This window comes from Panulirus ornatus, chromosome 6, assembly GCF_036320965.1.
Source record: "Panulirus ornatus isolate Po-2019 chromosome 6, ASM3632096v1, whole genome shotgun sequence".
Classification (NCBI taxonomy): domain Eukaryota; kingdom Metazoa; phylum Arthropoda; class Malacostraca; order Decapoda; family Palinuridae; genus Panulirus; species Panulirus ornatus.
Window position 1 is genome coordinate 40,170,552 of NC_092229.1, and position 26,802 is coordinate 40,197,353.

Consider the following 26,802-nt stretch of genomic DNA (forward strand, 5'->3'; position numbering starts at 1 on the left):
GAGGATTACAATCAGACATTTCCAGCAAAACATATGAAAACAAAAAACTGTGGCGCGAGGAGAGTGTGCGCATAGTATCGTCGTTTGTTTTGGTTAACAGCTGACACTGGCAGCTGCAGGCTGGCCAGCAATTCCTAGTATGGCTAGGCACAACGTTTGCAAAACAGTTTTTGGATTAGATTGCAATTAAGCGCTTCGCTGGACTAGATTTCGTTATGTCCAAAGATTGAGTAATTCAAAACAATTCTAATGGTATATTTCAATTGGTTTGGTAATAGATTCCTGAGAAATGCGGATCACTACATATAATTTTCTTAACCTTACAAGTAACTAGTGACGACTGTCAGCACCAATCGGGTGGGGATCTTCATACGCATTGTGAGCCTTGTCTTGTTAATTTCATTGTTATTCTTTAACAGTGAGCATACTGATGCTGTTAACAGTGACAGTATATATGCCTCCGCCAGTTTACACCATAGAAATTAGAAAACACAGCTGTCATTTGTAAATATGGAAGCAAACGCTGTTTTAACTTCTGTCAAGACCTTTCACTCAAGACATTGCACCTTAGTCACGGTGGCGTTGACCCAGGACCAGACAGTCCATCTCACGCATTCTTTATGTGTGAGGAATGCACTTCATGCTTATATACACGCACGTGGCCCAGGACCAGACTGTCCACTTCACAATCTGTGTTTTTAAGGCACGCTCTTTGCTTATCACACTCGGCCAGTTCTTAACAGAAATGTTTTCCACGAGTAGTTCTCTGTTGTAACTTTCTCGCTTGGTTTTATGGGTATATTTCTCTGAGTTAGAAACTATGGGGCCCACCTGTTTATTGTTAGGTAAAGATGAAGTTTAAGATTTATGCCATCTTTCACAGAGAAAAACCAATGTTATGGGTTAACGTTAGGGGCGTGGTCACCCTTTGGTGTTTGTATTTATGAAAAAAATGTTAAGGACTTTGGCATTGATACCCAGAGGAAGGAATAAGAAGTCCAGTTAAAAGATGCTACTCAAATAGCTTTGGAATAAGTGATTTTGTGTTGTAGTGCTAGTGTATTGTATGGAGAAAAGTGATCCATGATTTTAAGTTCCTTTTGGAAATTTACCACTTCAGCTTAACATTACCATTATTATTGAATGCTTAGTATTTGCTTTACTAGTGCATTGTATACTAAATAATCTAACAAATGTGAAGCATAATTTGGAGTATTGTGTTGCATACCTATAGGTGTGACAGTAATGCAACAAAATGTAGGGTTAATTGAGGTAGAGGTGGCTAATGCTCTTGTAAAGAGCAGCATAATATATGAAAATCGTTCACTTCCTCAGCAGTCAAGATTTTTTTTCATTTTGTCAAAATATTTGTCACTTCCATGACTGAGCACAGCCAAAATATAATGCAAAATATCAGCATATGTAACATAGTGAGCAGCTTTGTGATCCCAGCTGCTTGAAGAGGTTTTTATTGGTTTACATGTATTACTCACCCTCACTATAATTGACCTGACATTGCCGTATCTGATATTGTTTTATACATATTATTGTCTAAATCACATTTCAAAACTATATTTGTTTTCTCTAACACAACATAAGCAATGCAGGACAAAATCTCATGATATTGAAAGCTAATAGTGATGTGGAGGCAGACTGGGAATTTTTTATTTCCACCATTTCATGCACTGGTAAGATAGTGCCAGAAACAGAAGAAGAAATGACCTTATTCGCTCACATCCACTCTCTAGCTGTAATGTATAATGCAATGAAACCAGAGCCCCCTACCCACAACCAGGCCCCACAGACCTTTCCATGGTTTCCCCCAACTGCTTCATATGCCCTGATTCAGCCAATTGATTGCACATTGTCCACTGTAAACCACATTGCTCCACCTCACTCTATCCCTTGCATGCCATGCTCTTGCATATGTTACTACTTAATGCTCCTGCCTGAATGTTCATACCTACTACTGCTGGCCATTGTTCCTAACATTTTCCCCAGTATCAGAATGAGCATGCCGTGCTCACCACAGAAAAGCTAGTTGTGAAGAAAGCTGTGTGAGCTGTTGTCAAGTGTTAGACAAGGAGAGATTGTATGTTTTTGGACAATGCCAGTAGTACACATTTGGGTGAAGCAGAAAGAAAAAACCTACCTGGGTATGAAGGAAAGAAAAGATATATACAGGAAACCCTTGGTTTAACGAACTGCAATATTATGGATTTCGGATTTGACAGGCTGGGCCAATATTGATTCATTGATTGATGATAATTCAAAAAATCAAAAGAAAATTAAAAAAATCTTAAACTACACCATGTGCATTTCATACTGAACTTGTTTTTGGTAGCATGGGGTGTGCTCGCTTTGTTTTGGTCTCAGTCTGCTTCTTTATAGCAACATTACTGACAAGTTCAGACATGAACTGTGTCTTGGCATTATTTACAGACCTCACAAGCAAAAAGAAGATGACAACAAGATGTTATACAATGAAATCAAAACTATAGTAAACAGTAAAAAGGTTTTGATAGTAGGAGACTTCAACAGTCCAAACTTAGACTGGAACACGTTAACAGGTGAGCGAGAGGGAACAATACTAATGAAACTGATTCAAGATGCTTTTCTAGAACAGTTAATTAAAAAACCAACCAGAGGAAAAACATTCTTGATCTTGTCCTCACCAGTGACACAAACTTAATGCTTGTGAAGTAGGCAAGAGTTTGTCAAACAGTGATCACAGTTTGGTTAGATTAGAAATAGATTTAGATTATAAAATAAATGACAACAAGCTCTTGATCCTAGATTACAAGCAAGCAACTTTCAAAAGCATTAGACACGAAATTTACTGTACCAATTGGACAAAACTTCTTGACGTTTACACAGTAGAGAAAATGTGGAATAATTTTAAAAATTTATTATCCCTGGGGATAGGGGAGAAAGAATACTTCCCATGCATTCCTCACATGTCGTAGAAGGTGACTAGAGGGGACGGGAGCGGGGGGCCAGAAATCCTCCCCTCCTTGTATTTTAACTTTCTAAAATGGGAAACAGAAGAAGGAGTCATGCGGGGAGAGCTCATCCTCCTTGTAGGCTCAGATTGGGGTGTCTAACTGTGTGTGGATGTAACCAAGATGTGAAAAAAGGAGAGATAGGTAGTATGTTTGAGGAAAGGAACCTGGATGTTTTGGCTCTGAGTGAAACGAAGCTTAAGGGTAAAGGGGAAGAGTGGTTTGGGTATGTCTTGGGAGTAAAGTCAGGGGTTAGTGAGAGGACAAGAGCAAGGGAAGGAGTAGCGCTACTCCTGAAACAGGAGTTGTGGGAGTATGTGATAGAAAGTAAGAAAGTAAACTCTAGATTAATATGGGTAAAACTGAAAGTTGATGGAGAGAGATGGGTGATTATTGGTGCATATGCACCTGGGCATGAGAAGAAAGATCATGAGAGACAAGTGTTTTGGGAGCAGCTGAATGAGTGTGTTAGTGGTTTTGATGCACAAGACCGGGTTATAGTGATGGGTGATTTGAATGCAAAGGTGAGTAATGTGGCAGTTGAGGGAATAATTGGTATACATGGGGTGTTCAGTGTTGTAAATGGAAATGGTGAAGAGCTTGTAGATTTATGTGCTGAAAAAGGACTGGTGATTGGGAATACCTGGTTTAAAAAGCGAGATATACATTAGTATACATATGTAAGTAGGAGAGATGGCCAGAGAGCGTTATTGGATTACGTGTTAATTGACAGGTGCGCGAAAGAGAGACTTTTGGATGTTAATGTGCTGAGAGGTGCAACTGGAGGGATGTCTGATCATTATCTTGTGGAGGCGAAGGTGAAGATTTGTAGAGGTTTTCAGAAAAAAAGAGAGAATGTTGGGGTGAAGAGGGTGGTGAGAGTAAGTGAGCTTGGGAAGGAGACTTGTGTGAGGAAGTACCAGGAGAGACTGAGTACAGAATGGAAAAAGGTGAGAACAAAGGAGGTAAGGGGAGTGGGGGAGGAATGGGATGTATTTAGGGAAGCAGTGAAGGCTTGCGCAAAAGATGCTTGTGGCATGAGAAGAGTGGGAGGTGGGTTGATTAGAAAGGGTAGTGAGTGGTGGGATGAAGAAGTAAGATTATTAGTGAAAGAGAAGAGAGAGGCATTTGGACGATTTTTGAAAGGAAAAAATGCAAATGAGTAGGAGAAGTATTAAAGAAAGAGACAGGAGGTCAAGAGAAAGGTGCAAGAGGTGAAAAAGAGGGCAAATGAGAGTTGGGGTAAGAGAGTATCATTAAATTTTAGGGAGAATAAAAAGATGTTTTGGAAGGAGGTAAATAAAGTGCGTAAGACAAGGGAGCAGATGGGAACTTCAGTGAAGGGGGCTAATGGGGAGGTGATAACAAGTAGTGGTGATGTGAGAAGGAGATGGAGTGAGTATTTTGAAGGTTTGTTGAATGTGTTTGATGATAGAGTGGCAGATATAGGGTGTTTTGGTTGAGGTGGTGTGCAAAGTGAGAGGGTTAGGGAAAATGATTTGGTAAACAGAGGAGAGGTAGTAAAAGCTTTGCGGAAGATGAAAGCCGGCAAGGCAGCAGGTTTGGATGGTATTGCAGTGGAATGTATTAAAAAAGGGGGTGACTGTATTGTTGACTGGTTGGTAAGGTTATTTAATATATGTATGATTCATGGTGAGTTGCCTGAGGATTGGCGGAAGGCATGCATAGTGCCATTGTGCAAAGGCAAAGGGGATAAGAGTGAGTGCTCAAATTACAGAGGTATAAGTTTGTTGAGTATTCCTGGTAAATTATATGGGAGGGTATTGATTGAGAGGATGAAGGCATGTGCAGAGCATCAGATTGGGGAAGAGCAGTGTGGTTTCAGAAGTGGTAGAGGATGTGTGGATCAGGTGTTTGCTTTGAAGAATGTATGTGAGAAATACTTAGAAAAGCAAATGGATTTGTATGTAGCATTTATGGATCTGGAGAAGGCATATGATAGAATTGATAGAGATGCTCTGTGGAAGGTATTAAGAATATATGGTGTGGGAGGCAAGTTGTTAGAAGCAGTGAAAAGTTTTTATCGAGGATGTAAGGCATGTGTACGCGTAGGAAGAGAGGAAAGTGATTGGTTCTCAGTGAATGTAGGTTTGCGGCAGGGGTGTGTGATGTCTCCATGGTTGTTTAATTTGTTTATGGACGGGGTTGTTAGGGAGGTGAATGCAAGAGTTTTGGAAAGAGGGGAAGTATGAAGTCTGTTGGGGATGAGAGAGCTTGGGAAGTGAGTCAGTTGTTGTTCACTGATGATACAGCGCTGGTGGCTGATTCATGTGAGAAACTGCAGAAGCTGGTGACTGAGTTTGGTAAAGTGTGTGAAAGAAGAAAGTTAAGAGTAAATGTGAATAAGAGCTAGGTTATTAGGTACAGTAGGGTTGAGGGTCAAGTCAGTTGGGAGGTAAGTTTGAATGGAGAAAAACTGGAGGAAGTAAAGTGTTTTAGATATCTTGGAGTGGATCTGGCAGCGGAAGGAACCATGGAAGCGGAAGTGAATCATAGGGTGGGGAGGTTGGGAAAATCCTGGGAGCCTTGAAGAATGTGTGGAAGTCGAGAACGTTATGTCGGAAAGCAAAAATGGGTATGTTTGAAGGAATAGTGGTTCCAACAATGTTGTATGGTTGCGAGGCGTGGGCTATGGATAGAGTTGTGCGCAGGAGGGTGGATGTGCTGGAAATGAGATGTTTGAGGACAATATGTGGTGTGAGGTGGTTTCATCGAGTAACTAATGTAAGGGTAAGAGAGATGTGTGGAAATAAAAAGAGCGTGGTTGAGAGAGCAGAAGAGGGTGTTTTGAAATGGTTTGGGCACATGGAGAGAATGAGTGAGGAAAGATTGACCAAGAGTATATATGTGTCGGAGGTGGATGGAACGAGGAGAAGTGGGAGACCAAGTTGGAGGTGGAAAGATGGAGTGAAAAAGATTTTGAGTGATTGGGGCCTGAACATGCAGGAGGGTGAAAGGCGGGCAAGGAATAGAGTGAATTAGATCGATGTGGTATACCGGGGTCGATGTGCTGTCAATGGATTGAATCAGGGCATGTGAAGCGTCTGTGGTAAACCATGGAAAGTTCTGTGGGGCCTGGATGTGGAAAGGGAGCTGTGGTTTCGGGCATTATTGCATGACAGCTAGAGACTGAGTGTGAACGAATGGGGCCTTTGTTGTCTTTTCCTAGCGCTACCTCGCACACATGAGGGGGGAGGGGGATGTTATTCCATGTGTGGCGAGGTGGCAATGGGAATGAATAAAGGCAGACAGTGTGAATTGTGTGCATGTGTATATATGTATGTGTCTGTGTGTGTGTATATATATGTGTACATTGAGATGTATGGGTATGTATATTTGCATGTGTGGACGTGTATGTATATACATGTGTATGGGGTGGGTTGGGCCATTTCTTTCGTCTATTTCCTTGCGCTACCTCGCAAACGCGGGAGACAGCGACAAAGCAAAAAAAAAAAATATATATATATATATATATATATATATATATATATATATATATATATATATATATATATATATAAAATGTACTGCTCGAGATTGAAAATAACTTATTCCACAGATTATGAAGAGAACTTGCAATATCTTAGAACCATCATGGATGAATTGGAGAACAGAAGTACTAATTTGCTGAAAGAAGAAAACAAGAAATTCAAATCAATGGGAACTGATGAAAATCAGGAATTAATTATAATCCAAAGAGAGTGTGAGAAGGTCATAAGACAGAGTAAAGGCAACAAAGAAAAAAGAATCTTCTTGAAAGTTAAGAATAAACCTAAGGAATTCTTCAATTATATAAGACAAAGGAAGACAGTAAAAGAAGGAATTGGACCTTTACGAAACATATGTGACACACTACTGATGACAAGGAAATGACTATCAGGTTGAGAGTAAATGTGAATAAGAGCAAGGTTATTAGGTAGACTAGGGTTGAGGGTCAATTCAATTGGGAGGTAAGTTTGAATGGAGAAAAACTGGAGGAAGTTAAGTGTTTTAGATATCTGGGAGTGGATTTGGCAGTGGGTGGAACCATGGAAGTGGAAGTGAATCATAGGGTGGGGGAGGGGGCGAAAATTCTGGGAGCCTTGAAGAATGTGTTGAAGTCGAGAACATTATGTTGGAAAGCAAAAATGGGTATGTTTGAAGGAATAGTGGTTCCAACAATGTTGTATGGTTGCGAGGCGTGGGCTATGGCTAGAGTTGTGTGCAGGAGGGTGGATGTGCTGGAAATGAGATGTTTGAGGACAATATGTGGTGTGAGGTGGTTTGATCGAGTAAGTAATAATAGGGTAAGAGAGATGTGTGGTAATAAAAAGAGTGTGGTTGAGAGAGCAGAAGAGGGTGTTTTGAAATGGTTTGGTCACATGGAGAGAATGAGTGAGGAAAGATTGACTAAGAGGATATATGTGTCGGAGGTGGAGGGAACGAGGAGAAGTGGGAGACCAAATTGGAGGTGGAAAGATGGAGTGAAAAAGATTTTGAGTGATCGGGGCCTGAATATGCAGGAGGGTGAAAGGCGGGCAAGGAATAGAGTGATTTGGAACGATGTGGTATACCAGGGTCGACGTGCTGTCAGTGGATTGAACCAGGGCATGTGAAGCATCTGGGGTAAACCATGGAAAGTTCTGTGGGGCCTGGATGTGGAAAGGGAGCTGTGGTTTCGGTGCATTATTACATGACAGCTAGAGAATGAGTGTGAACGAATGTGGCCTTTGTTGTCTTTTCCTAGTGCTACCTCGCACACATGAGGGGGGAGGGGGTTGTTACTTCATGTGTGGCGAGGTGGCGATGGGAATAAATAAAGGCAGACAGTGTGAATTATGTACATGTGTATATATGTATATGTCTGTGTGTATATATATATATATATATATATATATATATATATATATATATATATATATATATATACGTTGAGATGTATGGGTATGTATATTTGCGTGTGTGGACGTGTATGTATATACTTGTGTATGTGGGTGGGTTGGGCCATTCTTTCGTCTGTTTCCTTGCGCTACCTCGCTAACGCGGGAGACAGCGACAAAGCAAAATAGATAAAAGATAAACTAAATTATTCCTTTAACTCCATATTCACAATTGAAGAAACATCTCGAATACCGCAACCAGTGAAAATGTGTCAAGGATCTGATAAAGAAGGGTGGAAGGATAGAGAATTAAAGAGCTCTGAAGTACTTATATACTTGGACCAATTAAGTCCTAACAAATCCAATGGCTCAGATAACTTGGCTCCAAGACTTTTAAAAGAGGTCATGAGACAGCTGATATACTCCATAAAAAAAATATTCAACAAATCTCTGTCAGATGGTCAGGTGCTGACTGGAAATTAGCAAATACTACTCTCTCTCTCTCTCTCTCTCTCTCTCTCTCTCTCTCTCTCTCTCTCTCTCTCTCTCTCTCTTAAACTACCACCCAGTTAGCCTTATATTAGTGTTAGGTGAAATGGGAAAATAATACAAGATAAAATTGTCACATTTCTAGAGCACAAAATTATATTGGACAGCCAACACGGTTTCCATATTAGATCCTGTCTGATGAATGTACTGAAATTCTTTAATGTTATCAGAATTGCGACAAAAAATTACCATCTGATGTAGTATATTTGGATTTCCAAAAGGCTTTCAATAAAGTACCTCACAAGAGACTTTTACCTATACTCAGAGCACATGGAACTGGTGAAGAATTCTGTACCTGGATCAGAGGTTGGCTTACCAGGAGAAAGCAGCTTGTATTAAATGGCAAAGCCTCAGATTAGCTAGATGTAATGATTGGTGAGCCACAGCGGTCGGTTCTAGTTTCAATTCTTTTCATAATATACATTAATGACTTAGAACTTGGTCTCATATCTAAGATCTCCAATTTTGCTGATGATACTAAACTAGGAGGTAGAGTTACAGGTGGGAATGCAAAATGATTCAAAGAGATCTTAACTTACTAGCAGAGTGGTCAGACAGATGGCATATGAAATTTAATGTAGACAAGTGTAAAGTTATGCACTTTGGAGACAAGATTATAAATTATTTATATTTCATGTATTATTTTTATTATACTTAGTCGTTGTCTCCTGCATTAGCGAGGTAGTGCAAGGAAACAGACAAAAGAATGGCCCAACCCACCCACATACACATGTATATACATAAACACCCACACACACACATACATAGCTATACATTTCACAGTATACATACATATACATACACAGACATAAACATATATACACATGTACATATTCATACTTGCTGCCTTCATCCACTCCCATTGCCACCCCGCCACACATGAAAAACACACACACACACACACACACACACACACACACACACACACACACATCCGTGCACACGCGCATGCGAGGTAGCACTAGGAAAAGACAACAAAGGCCACATTCGTTCACACTCAGTCTCTTGTTGTCATCTGTAATGCACTGATACCACAGCTCCATCTCCATATCCAGGACCCAATATGACTTTCATTGGTTTACCCCAGATGCTTCACATGCCCTGGTTCAATCCATTAATGGCATGTCGATCCCAGTATACCACATCATTCCAATTCACTCTATTCCCTCCATGCCTTTCACCCTCCTATTTGGTCTCCTACTTCTCCTTGTTCCCTTCACCTCTTGACACATATATCCTCTTTGTCAATCTTTCCTCACTCATTCTCTCCATGTGACCAAACCATATCAATACAACCTCTTCTGCTCTCTCAACCACACTCTTTTTATTACCACACATCTCTCTTACCCTTTCATTACTTACTCGATCAAACCACCTTACACCACATATTGTCCTCAAACATTTCATTTCCAACACATCCACCCTCATGCGCACAACCCTATCTATAGCCCATGCCTTGCAACCATATGTTGGAACCACTATTCCTTCAAACATACCCATTTTTGCTCTCCAAGATAATGTTCTCGCCTTCCACACATTCTTCAATGATCCCAGAACCTTCGCCCTGTCCCCCACCCTGTGACCCACTTTCACATCCATGGTTCCATCCCCTGCTAAATCCACTCCCAGATATCTTAAACACTTTACTTCCTCCAGTTTTTCACCATTCAAACGTACCTCCCAGTTTACTTGTCCCTCAACCCTACTGAACCTAATTAACTTGCTCTTATTCACATTTACTCTCAGCTTTCATCTTGTACACACTTTACCAGACTCAGTCACCAACTTCTGCAGTTTCTCACCCGAATAAAGACACAGTGCTATATCATCATTACCCAACAACTGACACTTCCCAAACCCTCTCATCCACAACAGACTGCATACTTGCCCCCTCTCAAAAACTCTTGCATTCACCTCCCTAACAACCCCATCCATAAGCAAATTAAGTAACCATGGAGACATCATGCACCCCTGCCACAGACCGACATTCACTGGGAACCAGTCACTGTCCTCTCTTCCTAATTGTACACATGCCTTTCACCCTAGATGAAAACTTTTCACTGCCTCTAGCAACTTACCTCCCACACCATATACTCTTAATACCTTCTACAGAGCATCTCCATCAACTCTTATCATATGCCATCTCCAGATCCATAAATGCTACATACAAATCCATCTGTTTTTCTAAGCATTTCTCATATACATTCTTCAAAGGAAACACCTGATCCACATATCCTCTACCACTTCTGAAACCACACTGCTCTTCCCCAATCTTATGCTTCGTACATGCCTTTACCCTCTCAGTCAATATCCTCCCGTATAATTTCCTAGGAATACTCAAAAAACTTATATCTCTGTAATTTGAACACTCATGTTTATCCCTCTGCATTTGTATAATGGCACTATGCATGCATTCCCTGCGTGTTAAGAAGATGACTAAAGGGGTCGGGTGGGGGAGGGGGCGAAAGTTCTGGGAGAGTTGAAAAATGTATGGAAGTCGAGAACGTTATCTTGGAAAAGAAAAATGGGTAGGTTTGAAGGAATAGTGGTCCCAACAATGTTATATGGTTGCGAGGTGTGGGCTATAGATAGAGTTGCGCGGAGGAGGGTGGATGTGCTGGAAATGAGATGTTTGAGGACAATATGTGGTGTGAGGTGGTTTGATCAAGTAAGTAATGAAACGGTAAGAGAGATACATGGTAATAAAAAGAGTGTGGTTGGGAGAGCAGAAGAGGGTGTTTTGAAATGGTTTGGTCACATGGAGAGAATGAGTGAGGAAAGATTGTCAAAGAGGATATATGTGTCAGAGGTGGAGGGAACGAGGAGAAGTGGGAGACCAAATTGGAGGTGGAAAGATGGAGTGAAAAAGATTTTGAGTGATTGGGGCCTGAACATGCAGGAGAGTGAAAGGCTTGCAATTAATAGAGTGAATTGGAATAATGTGGTATACCAGGGTCAACGTGTTGTCAATGGATTGAACCAGGGCATGTGAAGTGTCTAGGGTAAACCATGGAAAGTTCTGTGGGGCCCGGATGTGGAAAGGGAGCTGTGGTTTTGCTGCATTATACATGACAGGTAGAGACAGAGTGTGAACGAACGTGGCCTTTGTTGTCTTTTCATATATATATATATATATATATATATATATATATATATATATATATATATTTTTTTTTTCTTTTTTTTTTTTATACTTTGTCGCTGTCTCCCGCGTTTGCGAGGTAGCGCAAGGAAACAGACAAAAGAAATGGCCCAACCCCCCCCCATACACATGTATATACATACGTCCACACACGCAAATATACATACCTACACAGCTTTCCATGGTTTACCCCAGACGCTTCACATGCCTTGATTCAATCCACTGACAGCATGTCAACCACATCGCTCCAATTCACTCTATTCCTTGCCCTCCTTTCACCCTCCTGCATGTTCAGGCCCCGATCACACAAAATCTTTTTCACTCCATCTTTCCACCTCCAATTTGGTCTCCCTCTTCTCCTTGCTCCCTCCACCTCCGACACATATATCCTCTTGGTCAATCTTTCCTCACTCATCCTCTCCATGTGCCCAAACCACTTCAAAACACCCTCTTCTGCTCTCTCAACCACGCTCTTTTTATTTCCACACATCTCTCTTACCCTTAAGTTACTCACTCGATCAAACCACCTCACACCACACATTGTCCTCAAACATCTCATTTCCAGCACATCCATCCTCCTGCGCACAACTCTATCCATAGCCCACGCCTCGCAACCATACAACATTGTTGGAACCACTATTCCTTCAAACATACCCATTTTTGCTTTCCGAGATAATGTTCTCGACTTCCACACATTCTTCAAGGCCCCCAGAATTTTCGCCCCCTCCCCCACCCTATGATCCACTTCCGCTTCCATGGTTCCATCCGCTGCCAGATCCACTCCCAGATATCTAAAACACTTCACTTCCTCCAGTTTTTCTCCATTCAAACTCACCACCCAATTGACTTGACCCTCAACCCTACTGTACCTAATAACCTTGCTCTTATTCACATTTACTCTTAACTTTCTTCTTCCACACACTTTACCAAACTCAGTCACCAGCTTCTGCAGTTTCTCACATGAATCAGCCACCAGCGCTGTATCATCAGCGAACAACAACTGACTCACTTCCCAAGCTCTCTCATCCCCAACAGACTTCATACTTGCCCCTCTTTCCAAAACTCTTGCATTTACCTCCCTAACAACCCCATCCATAAACAAATTAAACAACCATGGAGACATCACACACCCCTGCCACAAACCTACATTCACTGAGAACCAATCACTTTCCTCTCTTCCTACACGTACACATGCCTTACATCCTCGATAAAAACTTTTCACTGCTTCTAACAACTTTCCTCTCACACCATATATTCTTAATACCTTCCACAGAGCATCTCTATCAACTCTATCATATGCCTTCTCCAGATCCTTAAATGCTACATACAAATCCATTTGCTTTTCTAAGTATTTCTCACATACATTCTTCAAAGCAAACACCTGATCCACACATCCTCTACCACTTCTGAATATATATTCCAAATGCAAGAGTTTTGGAAAGAGGGGCAAGTGTGCAGTCTGTTGTGGATGAGAGAGCTTGGGAAGTGAGTCAGTTGTTGTTCACTGATGATACAGCGCTGGTGGCTGATTCTTGTGAGAAACTGCAGAAGCTGGTGACTGAGTTTGATAAAGTGTGTGAAAGAAGAAAGCTGAGAGTAAATGTGAATAAGAGCAAGGTTATTAGGTACAGTAGGGTTGAGGGACAAGCCAATTGGGAGGTAAGTTTGAATGGAGAAAAACTGGAGGAAGTGAAGTGTTTTAGATATCTGGGAGTGGATTTGGCAGTGGATGGAACCATGGAAGCGGAAGTGAATCATAGGGTGGGGCAGGGGGCGAAAGTTCTGGGAGCGTTGAAGAAAGTGTGGAAGTCGAGAACATTATCTTGGAAAGCAAAAATGGGTATGTTTGAAGGAATAGTGGTTCCAACAATGTTATATGGTTGCGAGGTGTGAGCTATAGATAGGGTTGTGCGGAGGAGGGTGGATGTGCTGGAAATGAGATGGTTGAGGACACACACTCAGCTGCTCCCAAAACACTTGCCTCTCACGATCTTTCTTCTCATCCCCAGGTGCATATGTACCAATAATCACCCATCTCTCTCCACCCACTTTCAGTTTTACCCATATCAATCTAGAGTTTACTTTCTTACACTCTATCACATACTCCCACCACTCCTGTTTCAGGAGTAGTGCTACTCCTTCCCTTGCTCTTGTCCTCTCACTAACCCCTGACTTTACTCCCAAGATATTCCCAAACCACTTTTCCCATTTACCCTTGAGCTTCGTTTTTTCTCAGAGCCAAAACATGCAGGTTCCTTTCCTCAGACATACAACCTATCTCTCTTTTTTTCTCATCTTGGTTACATCTACACACATTTAGACTCCCCAATCTGAGCCATCGAGGAGGATGAGCATTCCCCGCATGACTCCTTCTTCTGTTTCCCCTTTTAGAAAGTTAAAATACAAGGAGAGGAGGGTTTCTAGCCCCCCCACTCCTGTCCCCTATATTCGCCTTCTACGACACATGAGGAATGCATGGGAAGTATTTTTTCTCCCCTATATATATATATCTATCCCTGGCGATGGGGAGAAAGAATACTTCCCACCCATTCCTCACGTGTCATATATATATATATATATATGTATTGACTTGACCCGCAACCCTACTGTACCTAATAACCTTGCTCTTATTCATATTTACTCTTAACTTTCTTCTTTCACACACTTTACCAAACTCAGTCACCAGCTTCTCCAGTTTCTCACATGAATCAGCCACCAGCGCTGTATCATCAGCGAACAACAACTGACTCACTTCCCAAGCTCTCTCATCCACAACAGACTTCATACTTGCCCCTCTTTCCAAAACTCTTGCATTCACCTCCCTAACAACCCCATCCATAAACAAATTAAACAACCATGGAGACATTCACTGAGAACCAATCACTTTCCTCTCTTCCTACACGTACACATGCCTTACATCCTCGATAAAAACTTTTCTCTGCTTCTAACAACTTGCCTCCCACACCATATATTCTTAATACCTTCCACAGAGCATCTCTATCAACTCTATCATATGCCTTCTCCAGATCCATAAGTGCTACATACAAATCCATTTGCTTTTCTAAGTATTTCTCACATACATTCTTCCAAGCAAACACCTGATCCACACATCCTGTACCACTTCTGAAATCACACTGCTCTTCCCCAATCTGATGCTCTGTACATGCCTTCACCCTATCAATCAATACCCTCCCATATAATTTACCAGGAATACTCAACAAACTTATACCTCTGTAATTTGAGCACTCACTCTTATCCCCTTTGCCTTTGTAAAATGGCACTATGCACGCATTCCGCCAATCCTCAGGCACCTCACCATGAGTCATACATACATTAAATAACCTTACCAACCAGTCAACAATACAGTCACCCCCTTTTTTAATACATTCCACTGCAATACCATCCAAACCTGCTGCCTTGGCGGCTTTCATCTTCCGCAAAGCTTTTACTACCTCTTCTCTGTTTACCAAATCATTTTCCCTAACTCTCGCACTTTGCACACCACCTCGACCAAAACACCCTATATCCGCCACTCTATCATCAAACGCATTCAACAAACCTTCAAAATACTCACTCCATCTCCTTCTCACATCACCACTACTTGTTATCACCTCCACATTTGCACGCTTCACTGAAGTTCCCATTTGCTCCCTTGTCTTACGCACTTTATTTACCTCCTTCCAGAACATCTTTTTATTCTCCCTAAAATTTAATGATACTCTCTCACCCCAACTCTCATTTGCCCTCTTTTTCACCTCTTGCACCTTTCTCTTGACCTCCTGTCTCTTTCTTTTATACATCTCCCACTCAATTGCATTTTTTCCCTGCAAAACTCGTCCAAATGCCTCTCTCTTCTCTTTCACTAATAATCTTACTTCTTCATCCCACCACTCACTACCCTTTCTAATCAACCCACCTCCCACTCTTCTCATGCCACAAGCATCTTTTGTGCAATCCATCACTGATTCCCTAAATACATCCCATTCCTCCCCCACTCCCCTTACTTCCATTGTTCTCACCTTTTTCCATTCTGTACTCAGTCTCTCCTGGTACTTCCTCACACAAGTTTCCTTCCCAAGCTCACTTACTCTCACCACTCTCTTCACCCCAACATTCACTCTTCTTTTCTGAAAACCCATACAAATCTTCACCTTAGCCTCCCCAAGATAATGATCAGACATCCCTCCAGTTGGACCTCTCAGCACATTAACATCCAAAAGTCTCTCTTTCGCGCGCCTGTCAATTAACACGTAATCCAATAACGCTCTCTGGCCATCTCTCCTACTTACATACGTATACTTATGTATATCTCGCTTTTTAAACCAGGTATTCCCAATCACCAGTCCTTTTTCAGCACATAAATCTACAAGCTCTTCACCATTTCCATTTACAACACTGAACACCCCATGTATACCAATTATTCCCTCAACTGCCACATTACTCACCTTTGCATTCAAATCACCCATCACTATAACCCCGTCTCGTGCATCAAAACCACTAACACACTCATTCAGCTGCTCCCAAAACACTTGCCTCTCATGATCTTTCTTTTCATGCCCAGGTGCATATGCACCAATAATCACCCATCTCTCTCCATCAACTTTCAGTTTTACCCATATTAATCGAGAATTTACTTTCTTACATTCTATCACATACTCCCACAACTCCTGTTTCAGGAGTATTGCTACTCCTCCCCTTGCTCTTGTCTTCTCACTAACCCCTGACTTTACTCCCAAGACATTCCCAAACCACTCTTCCCCTTTACCCTTATATATATATATATATATATATATATATATATATATATATATATATACATATACATACCTACACAGCTTTCCATGGTTTACCCCAGACTCTTCACATGCCCTGATTCAATCCACTGACAGCACGTCAACCCCGGTATACCACATTGATCCAATTCACTCTATTCCTTGCCCTCCTTTCACCCTCCTGCATGTTCAGGCCCCGATCACACAAAATCTTTTTCACTCCATCTTTCCACCTCCAGTTTGGTCTCCCACTTCTCGTTCCCTCCACCTCTGACACATATATCCTCTTGGTCAATCTTTCCTCACTCATTCTCTCCATGTGCCCAAACCATTTCAAAACACCCTCTTCTGCTCTCTCAACCACACTCTTTTTATTTCCACACATCTCTCTTACCCTTACATTACTTACTCGATCAAACCACCTCACACCACACATTGTCCTCAAACATCTCATTTCCAGCACATCCATCCTCCTGCGCACAACTCTATCCATAGCCCACGCCTCGCAACCATACAACATTGTTGGAACCACTATTCCTTCAAACATACCCAAATTTGCTTTCCAAGATAATGTTCTCGACTTCCACCTATTCTTCAAGGCTCCCAGGATTTTCGCCCCCTCCCCAACCCTATGATTCACTTCCGCTTCCATGGTTCCATCCGCTGCCAGATCCACTCCCAGATATCTAAAACACTTTACTTCCTCCAGTTTTTCTCTATTGAAACTAACCTCCCAATTGACTTGACCCTCAACCCTACTGTACCTAATAACCTTGCTCTTATTCACATTTACTCTTAACTTTCTTCTTTCACACACTTTACCAAACTCAGTCACCAGCTTCTGCAGTTTCTCACATGAATCAGCCACCAGCGCTGTATCATCAGCGAACAACAACTGACTCACTTCCCATGCTCTCTCATCCACAACAGACTTCATACTTGCCCCTCTGTCCAAAACTCTTGCATTCATCTCCCTAACAACCCCATCCATAAACAAATTAAACAACCATGGAGACCATGTAGGTTTGCGGCAGGGGTGTGTGATGTCTCCATATATATATATTTTTTTTTTTTTTTTTTTTTTTTTATACTTTGTCGCTGTCTCCCGCGTTTGCGAGGTAGCGCGAGGAAACAGACGAAAGAAATGGCCCAACCCCCCCCATACACATGTACATACACACGTCCACACACGCAAATATACATACCTACACAGCTTTCCATGGTTTACCCCAGACGCTTCACATGCCTTGATTCAATCCACTGACAGCACGTCAACCCCTGTATACCACATCGCTCCAATTCACTCTATTCCTTGCCCTCCTTTCACCCTCCTGCATGTTTAGGCCCCGATCACACAAAATCTTTTTCACTCCATCTTTCCACCTCCAATTTGGTCTCCCTCTTCTCCTCGTTCCCTCCACCTCCGACACATATATCCTCTTGGTCAATCTTTCCTCACTCATTCTCTCCATGTGCCCAAACCATTTCAAAACACCCTCTTCTGCTCTCTCAACCACGCTCTTTTTATTTCCACACATCTCTCTTACCCTTACGTTACTTACTCGATCAAACCACCTCACACCACACATTGTCCTCAAACATCTCATTTCCAGCACATCCATCCTCCTGCGCACAACTCTATCCATAGCCCACGCCTCGCAACCATACAACATTGTTGGAACCACTATTCCTTCAAACATACCCATTTTTGCTTTCCGAGATAATGTTCTCGACTTCCACACATTTTTCAAGGCTCCCAAAATTTTCGCCCCCTCCCCCACCCTATGATCCACTTCCGCTTCCATGGTTCCATCCGCTGACAGATCCACTCCCAGATATCTAAAACACTTCACTTCCTCCAGTTTTTCTCCATTCAAACTCACCTCCCAATTGACTTGACCCTCAACCCTACTGTACCTAATAACCTTGCTCTTATTCACATTTACTCTTAACTTTCTTCTTCCACACACTTTACCAAACTCAGTCACCAGCTTCTGCAGTTTCTCACATGAATCAGCCACCAGCGCTGTATCATCAGCGAACAACAACTGACTCACTTCCCAAGCTCTCTCATCCCCAACAGACTTCATACTTGCCCCTCTTTCCAGGACTCTTGCATTTACCTCCCTAACAACCCCATCCATAAACAAATTAAACAACCATGGAGACATCACACACCCCTGCCGCAAACCTACATTCACTGAGAACCAATCACTTTCCTCTCTTCCTACACGTACACATGCCTTACATCCTCGATAAAAACTTTTCACTGCTTCTAACAACTTGCCTCCCACACCATATATTCTTAATACCTTCCACAGAGCATCTCTATCAACTCTATCATATGCCTTCTCCAGATCCATAAATGCTACATACAAATCCATTTGCTTTTCTAAGTATTTCTCACATACATTCTTCAAAGCAAACACCTGATCCACACATCCTCTACCACTTCTGAAACCGCACTGCTCTTCCCCAATCTGATGCTCTGTACATGCCTTCACCCTCTCAATCAATACCCTCCCATATAATTTACCAGGAATACTCAACAAACTTATACCTCTGTAATTTGAGCACTCACTCTTATCCCCTTTGCCTTTGTACAATGGCACTATGCACGCATTCCGCCAATCCTCAGGCACCTCACCATGAGTCATACATACATTAAATAACCTTACCAACCAGTCAACAATACAGTCACCCCCTTTTTTAATAAATTCCACTGCAATACCATCCAAACCTGCTGCCTTGCCGGCTTTCATCTTCCGCAAAGCTTTTACTACCTCTTCTCTGTTTACCAAATCATTTTCCCTAACCCTCTCACTTTGCACACCACCTCGACCAAAACACCCTATATCTGCCACTCTGTCATCAGACACATTCAACAAACCTTCAAAATACTCATTCCATCTCCTTCTCACATCACCACTACTTGTTATCACCTCCCCATTTACGCCCTTCACTGAAGTTCCCATTTGCTCCCTTGTCTTACGCACCCTATTTACCTCCTTCCAGAACATCTTTTTATTCTCCCTAAAATTTACTGATAGTCTCTCACCCCAACTCTCATTTGCCCTTTTTTTCACCTCTTGCACCTTTCTCTTGACCTCCTGTCTCTTTCTTTTATACTTCTCCCACTCAATTGCATTTTTTCCCTGCAAAAATCGTCCAAATGCCTCTCTCTTCTCTTTCACTAATACTCTTACTTCTTCATCCCACCACTCACTACCCTTTCTAAACAGCCCACCTCCCACTCTTCTCATGCCACAAGCATCTTTTGCGCAATCCATCACTGATTCCCTAAATACATCCCATTCCTCCCCCACTCCCCTTACTTCCATTGTTCTCACCTTTTTCCATTCTGTACACAGTCTCTCCTGGTACTTCCCCACACAGGTCTCCTTCCCAAGCTCACTTACTCTCACCACCTTCTTCACCCCAACATTCACTCCTCTTTTCTGAAAACCCATACTAATCTTCACCTTAGCCTCCACAAGATAATGATCAGACATCCCTCCAGTTGCACCTCTCAGCACATTAACATCCAAAAGTCTCTCTTTCGCACGCCTGTCAATTAACACGTAATCCAATAACGCTCTCTGGCCATCTCTCCTACTTACATAAGTATACTTATGTATATCTCGCTTTTTAAACCAGGTATTCCCAATCATCAGTCCTTTTTCAGCACATAAATCTACAAGCTCTTCACCATTTCCATTTACAACACTGAACACCCCATGCATACCAATTATTCCCTCAACTGCCACATTACTCACCTTTGCATTCAAATCACCCATCACTATAACCCGGTCTCGTGCATCAAAACCGCTAACACACTCATTTAGCTGCTCCCAAAACACTTGCCTCTCATGATCTTTCTTCTCATGCCCAGGTGCATATGCACCAATAATCACCCACCTCTCTCCATCAACTTTCAATTTTACCCATATTAATCGAGAATTTACTTTCTTACATTCTATCACATACTCCCACAACTCCTGTTTCAGGAGTATTGCTACTCCTTCCCTTGCTCTTGTCCTCTCACTAACCCCTGACTTCACTCCCCAGACATTTCCAAACCACTCTTCCCCTTTACCCTTGAGCTTCGTTTCACTCAGAGCCAAAACATCCAGGTTCCTTTCCTCAAACATACTACCTATCTCTCCTTTTTTCACATCTTGGTTACATCCACACACATTTAGGCACCCCACATATATATATATATATATATATATATATATATATATATTTTTTTTTATCATACTTTGTCGCTGTCTCCCGCGTTTGCGAGGTAGCGCAAGGAAACAGACGAAAGAAATGGCCCAACCCCCCCCCATACACATGTATATACATACGTCCACACACGCAAATATACATACCTACACAGCTTTCCATGGTTTACCCCAGACGCTTCACATGCCCTGCTTCAATCCACTGACAGCACGTCAACCCCGGTATACCACATCGCTCCAATTCACTCTATTCCTTGCCCTCCTTTCACCCTCCTGCATGTTCAGGCCCCGATCACACAAAATCTTTTTCACTCCATCTTTCCACCTCCAATTTGGTCTCCCTCTTCTCCTTGTTCCCTCCACCTCTGACACATATATCCTCTTGGTCAATCTTTCCTCACTCATCCTCTCCATGTGCCCAAACCACTTCAAAACCAATCTGTCATCAAACACATTCAACAAATTTTCAAAATAGTCACTCCATCTCCTCACTTCACCACTACTTGTTTTTACCTCCACTTTAGCCCCCTTCACAGCCCCCTTCAAGCACTTTATTTACCTCCTTCCAAAACCTCCTTTTATTCTTCCTAAAATTTAATTACACCCTCACACCCCAACTCTCATTTGCCCTCTTTTTCACTTCTTGTACCTTTCTCTTTCCCTCCTGCCTCTTTCTTTTATACATCTCCCAGTCATTTACACTACTTCCATGCAAAAATTGTCCAAATGCCTCTCTCTTCTCTTTCACGAAAACTCTTACTTCCTCATCCCACCACTTACTACCCTTTCTAATCTGCCCACCTCCCACCTTTCTCATGCCACAAGCATCTTTTGCAAAAGCCATCACTGCTTCCCTAACTACATCCCATTCCTTCCACTCCCCCTACATCATATGCTCTCACCTTTTTCTATTCTGCACTCAATCTCTCCAGGTACTTCCTCACACAGGTTTTTCCAAGTTCACTTACTCTCACCACTCTCTTCACCACAACATTCTCTCTTCTTTTATGAAAACCCCTATCCCTGGGGACAGGGGAGAAAGAATACTCCCCAAGCATTCCCTGCATGTTGTAGAAGGTGATTGAAGGGGATGGGAGCGGGAGAAACAGAAGAAGGAATCATACGGGGAGTGTTCATCCTCCTTGAAGGCTTAGACTTGGGTGTCTAAATGTGTGTGAATGTAGCCAAGATGAGAAAAAGGATAGATAGGTAGTGTGTTTGAGGAAAGGAACCTGGATGTTTTGGCTCTGAGTGAAATGAAGCTCACAGGTAAAGGGGAAGAGTGGTTTGGGAATGTCTTGGGAGTAACGTCAGGGGTTGGTGAGAGGACAAGAGCAAAGAAAGGAGTAACACTACTCCTGAAGCAGGAGTTGTGGGAGTATATAATTGAGTGTAAGAAAGTAAATTCTAGATTGATATGGGTAAAACTGAAAGTGGATAGAGAGAGTTGGGTAATTATTGGTGCCTATGCACCTGGTCATGAGAAGAAAGATCATGAGGAGCAAGTGTTTTGGTTGCAGCTGAGTGAGTGTGTTAGCAACTTTGATGCACAAGACTAGGTCATAGTGATGGGTGATTTGAATGGAAAGATGATTAATGTGGCAGGTGAGGGTATAATTGGCATATATAGGGTGTTCAGTGTTGTAAGTGGAATTGGTGAAGAGCTTGTAGACATGTGTGCTGAAAAAGGACTGGTGATTGGGAATACCTGGTTTAAAAAGAGAGATATACATAAGTATGCGTATCCAAGTAGGAAAGATGGCCAGAGAGCGTTATTGGATTATGTCTTAATTGATAGGTGTGTGAAAGAGGGACTTTTGGATGTTAATGTGCTGAGAGGGGCAAATGGCGGGATGTCTGATCATTAAATTGTGGAGGCAAAGGTGAAGTTTTGTATAAGTTTGCAGAAAAGAAGAGAGAATGTTGGGGTGAAGAGAGTGGTGAGAGTAAGTGAGCTTGGAAAGGAGACTTGTGTTAGGAAGTACCAGGAGAGATTGAGTGCAGAATAGAAATATGAGAGGAAATGATGTTAGGAGAGTAGGGCCGGAATAGGATGTGTTTAGGGAAGCAGTGATGGCTTTTGCAAAAGATGTCTGTGGCACGAGAAAGGTGGGAGGTAGGCAGATAAGAAAGGGTAGTGAGTGGTGGGATGAAGAAGTAAGATTATTAGTGAAAGACGAGAGAGGCATTTGGACGTGTTTTGCAGGGAAATATTGCTCATGACTGGGAGATATATAAAAGAAAGAGTGGGAGATCAAGAGAAAGGTGCAAGAGGTGAAAAAGAGGGCAAATGAGAGTTGGGGTGAGAGAGTATCTTTAAATTTAAGGAGAATAAAAACATGTTTTGGAAGGAGATAAATAAAGTGCATAAGGCAAGAGAACAAATGGGAACATCGGAGAAGGGGGCTAATGGGGAGGTAATAACAAGTAGTGGTGAAGTGAGAAGGAGATGGAGTGAGTATTTTGAAGGTTTGTTGAATGTGTTTAATGGTAGAGTGGCAGATATAGGGTGTTTTGGTCAAGGTGGTGTGCGAAGTGAAAGGGTCAGGGAGAATTTGGTAAACAGAGAAGAGGTAGTGAAACCCCTGCGGTAGATGAAAGCTGGCAAGGTGGCAGGTTTGGATGGTATTGCAGTGGAATTCATTAAAAGAGGGAGTGACTGCGTTGTTGATTGGTTGGTGAGGATATTCAATGTATGTATGGTTCATGATGAAGTCCCTGAGGATTGGCAGAATGCATGCATAGTGCCATTGTAGAAAGACAAAGGTGATAAATGTGAGCATTCAAATTACAGAGATGTAAGTTTGTTGGGGATTCGTGGGAAATTATATTGGAGGGTATTGATTGAGAGGGTGAAGGCATGTACAGAGCATTAGATTGGGGATGAGCAGTGTGATTTCAAAAGTGGTACAGGATGTGTGGATCAGGTGTTTGCTTTGAAGAATGTATGGGAAATCCTTAGAAAAACAAATGAATTTGTATGTAACATATATGGATCTGGAGAAGGCATATGATAGAGTTGATAGAGATGCTCTCTGGAAGGGATTAAGAGTATATGGTGTGGGAGGTAAGTTGCTAGAAGCAGTGAAAAGTTTTTATCGAGGATGTAAGGCATGTGTATGAGTAGGAAGAAAGGAAAGTGACTGTCGGTTTGCCGCAGGGGTGTGTAACGTATCCATGGTTGCATAATTTGTTTATGGATGGGGTTGTTAGGGAGGTGAATGCAAGAGTTTTGGAGAGTGGGGCAAGTATGCAGTCTGTTGTGGATGATAGGGCTTGTGAAGTGAGTTGGTTGTTGTTTGTTGATGATACAGCACTGGTGTCTGATTTGGGTGAGGAACTGCAGAAGTTGGTGACTGAGTTTGGTAAAGTGTGTGATAAAAGAGAGTGAGAATAAATGTGAACAAGAGTAAGGGTATAAGCTTCAGTAGGGTTGAGGGACAAGTAAACTGGGAGGTAAGTTTGAATGGAGGAAAATGAGAGGAAGTGACGTGTTTTAGATATCTGGGAATGGATTTGGCAGCGGATGGAACCATGGAAGCTGAAGTGATTTACAGGGTGTGTGAGGGGGTGAAGGTTCTGGGAGCGTTGAATAATATGTGGAAGGTGAGAACGTCATCTTGGAGAGTGAAAATGGGTATGTTTGAAGGAATAGTGGTTCCAACAATGATATATTGTTGTGAGGCATGGACTATAGATAGGGTTTTGCAGAGGAGGGTGTATGTGTTGGACATGAGATGTTTGAGGACAATATGTGGTGTGAGGTGGTTTGATTGAGTAAGTAATGAAAGGGTAAGAGAGATGTTTGGCAATAAAAGGAGTGTGGTTGAGAGAGCAGAAGAGGGTTATTGAAATGGTTTGGTCACATGGAGAGAATGAGTGAGGAAAGATTGACAAAGAGGATATATGTGTCAGAGGTGGAGGGAATGAGAAGTGGGAGACCAAATTGGAGGTGGAAGTATGGAGTGAAAAAGATTTTGAGTGATCAGGGTCTGAACATACAGGAGGGTCAAAGGCATCCAAGGAATAAAGTGAGTTGGAACGATGTGGTATACTGGGGTCAGCTTGCTGTCACTGGGGAGCCTTGGTTTCAGTGCATTACACATGACAACTAGAGACTGAGTGTGAACGAACGTAGCCTTTGTTATCTTTTCGTAGCTTTACCTCGCATGCGCAGGGGGAGGGGGGGTGCCATTTCATTTGTGGTGGGGTGGTGTCGGGAATGGATGAAGGCATCAAGTATGTACATGTGTGTATATATATATATATATATATATATATATATATATATATATATATATATCTTTCTTTCAAACTATTCGCCATTTCCCGCATTAGCGAGGTAGCGTTGAGAACAGAGGACTGGACCTTTAAGGGAATATCCTCACCTGGCCCCCTTCTCTGTTCCTTCTTTTGGAAAATTAAAAAAAATGAGAGGGGAGGATTTCCAGCCACCCACTCCCATATATATATATATATATATATATATATATATATATATATATATATATATATATATATATAAGAGTGAGTGCTCAAATTACAGAGGTATAAGTTTGTTGAGTATTCCTGGTAAATTATATGGGAGGGTATTGATTGAGAGGGTGAAGGCATGTACAGAGCATCAGATTGGGGAAGAGCAGTGTGGTTTCAGAAGTGGTAGAGGATGTGTGGATCAGGTGTTTGCTTTGAAGAATGTATGTGAGAAATACTTAGAAAAGCAAATGGATTTGTATGTAGCATTTATGGATCTGGAGAAGGCATATGATAGAGTTGATAGAGATGCTCTGTGGAAGGTATTAAGAATATATGGTGTGGGAGGAAAGTTGTTAGAAGCAGTGAAAAGTTTTTATCGAGGATGTAAGGCATGTGTACGTGTAGGAAGAGAGGAAAGTGATTGGTTCTCAGTGAATGTAGGTTTGCGGCAGGGGTGTGTGATGTCTCCATGGTTGTTTAATTTGTTTATGTATGGGGTTGTTAGGGAGGTAAATGCAAGAGTTTTGGAAAGAGGGGCAAGTATGAAGTCTGTTGGGGATGAGAGAGCTTGGGAAGTGAGTCAGTTGTTGTTCGCTGATGATACAGCGCTGGTGGCTGATTCATGTGAGAAACTGCAGAAGCTGGTGACTGAGTTTGGTAAAGTGTGTGGAAGAAGAAAGTTAAGAGTAAATGTGAATAAGAGCAAGGTTATTAGGTACAGTAGGGTTGAGGGTCAAGTCAATTGGGAGGTGAGTTTGAATGGAGAAAAACTGGAGGAAGTGAAGTGTTTTAGATATCTGGGAGTGGATCTGGCAGCGGATGGAACCATGGAAGCGGAAGTGGATCATAGGGTGGGTGAGGGGGCGAAAATTCTGGGGGCCTTGAAGAATGTGTGGAAGTCGAGAACATTATCTCGGAAAGCAAAAATGGGTATGTTTGAAGGAATAGTGGTTCCAACAATGTTGTATGGTTGCGAGGCGTGGGCTATGGATAGAGTTGTGCGCAGGAGGATGGATGTGCTGGAAATGAGATGTTTGAGGACAATGTGTGGTGTGAGGTGGTTTGATCGAGTGAGTAACGTAACGGTAAGAGAGATGTGTGGAAATAAAAAGAGCGTGGTTGAGAGAGCAGAAGAGGGTGTTTTGAAGTGGTTTGGGCACATGGAGAGGATGAGTGAGGAAAGATTGACCAAGAGGATATATGTGTCGGATGTGGAGGGAGCAAGGAGAAGAGGGAGACCAAATTGGAGGTGGAAAGATGGAGTGAAAAAGATTTTGTGTGATCGGGGCCTGAACATGCAGGAGGGTGAAAGAAGGGCAAGGAATAGAGTGAATTGGAGCGATGTGGTATACCGGGGTTGACGTGCTATCAGTGGATTGAATCAAGGCATGTGAAGCGTCTGGGGTAAACCATGGAAAGCTGTGTAGGTATGTATATTTGCGTGTGTGGACGTATGTATATACATGTGTATGGGGGGGGGTTGGGCCATTTCTTTCGTCTGTTTCCTTGCGCTACCTCGCAAACGCGGGAGACAGCGACAAAGTAAAAAAAAAAAAAAATATATATATATATATATATATATATATATATATATATATATATATATATATATATATATATATATATGTACTTTCTTTCTTTTCTTTTAAACTATTGGCCATTTCCTGCATTACCGAGGTAGCGTTTAAGAACAGAGGACTGGGCCTTTGTGGAATATCCTCACCTGGCCCCCCTCTGTTACTTCTTTTG

The 26,802-nt window shown here is 42.1% G+C and overlaps 1 protein-coding gene across 1 annotated transcript in view; it reads left to right on the top strand.

Moving 5' to 3' along the window:
* The first annotated feature begins 357 nt into the window (after positions 1–357).
* The window catches only part of LOC139749160 (uncharacterized), a 346,975-nt gene continuing 320,530 nt past the window's right edge, over positions 358–26,802 (top strand). Inside the window, exon 1 of the mRNA XM_071662812.1 lies at positions 358–378. The gene's annotated coding sequence lies outside the window, so the exon portion shown is untranslated. The remainder of the gene's footprint in view (positions 379–26,802) is intronic.